Raw genomic sequence first — 1221 nt, forward strand, 5'->3', positions numbered from 1 at the left:
TGCCTGGTTGCTCTGGCAAGAAGGACGAGTCACCAACACCGTAGTCGAACTGGGGGTCGCCGGCAGTCTCGGGGTCTATCGGAAAGAAGTAACGGAGAGGGAACACAATAAATAACAGAGCAATCAAGGCATCACAAAGCATAACAAGACAATACGCGGTGTTCGGTGTGCCCTAACGCGGTAGTAGGTGATACCGGTGAAGGGGGAAAAACATCCGGGAAAGTATCCCCGGTGTTTCGTGTTTTCTGACAGATGAACCGGAGGGGGGAAGTTGCGTGTTTGCTATGCTAGGGATGCGTGGCGGACGAACGGGCTGCGTATCCGAATTCGTCTCGTTGTTTTGAGCAACTTTCATGTTGAAAATAATTTAATCCGAGTTACGGATTAAAAGTTATGATTTTCTAAAGATTTTATTAATTTCTAGAATTTAATTAGTTATTTAAATTAATTCAAAAATGGAATAATGACATCAGCATGATGTCATGCTGACGTCAGCAGTCAACAGAGTTGACAGGTCAACTTGACCAGTGGGTCCCACTGGTCAGAGACACATGTTAATTATCCAAAATTAATTTAATCTAATCAGAATTAATTAGGGGTGGGCCCCACTATCATACTAATTAACTAACCAAGTTAATTAGATAACTAATGTTTAATTAGTTTAGTTAGTTATTTAGTTTAATTAAACAGAATTAATTAAGTTAATTGTTTCTCTAATTAATTAATTAATTATTTTTATTTTTATTTTTATTTTTATAAATACGTTCAGGGGGTGGGGGCCCTCTTGTCAGTGGCTCAGAGATCGGGCGCGGGTTAACGGGGGCGAAGCAGGGAGGCCGATCGGGCACAGCCACGGGCGAGTGTGAGCACGGCCGGAGAGGGAGGCGATGCGCGGGCGCGCGCGTCGGGCGTGGCCGGCGCGGCACGAGCGCAGCTAGGCCGTGGCCATGGTGGGGGGAGCCGCGGGATGCGGTGGCTGCTTCACGGAGAGAGGAGGACGACCGGGGGTTGCTCACCCGCGTTGAAGGGAAGGCCCGATGTAGGGGGTACGCGACGGCGGGGCGAGGTGGCAGCGACGGCGAACGACGTTGGCGTCGGGGCGTCGTTGGGGAGGAGGACGGGGACGGTTGCATCCCGGCGGTGAGGCGGCGTCAGCGCGGTCGACGAGCGACGGGCGCAGCGTCAGCAGGCGTTGGCCTACGAGGAGGACGCGATGGGGGC

The sequence above is a fragment of the Triticum dicoccoides genome, chromosome 4A (genome assembly GCF_002162155.2).
Source record: "Triticum dicoccoides isolate Atlit2015 ecotype Zavitan chromosome 4A, WEW_v2.0, whole genome shotgun sequence".
NCBI classification, from domain to species: domain Eukaryota; kingdom Viridiplantae; phylum Streptophyta; class Magnoliopsida; order Poales; family Poaceae; genus Triticum; species Triticum dicoccoides.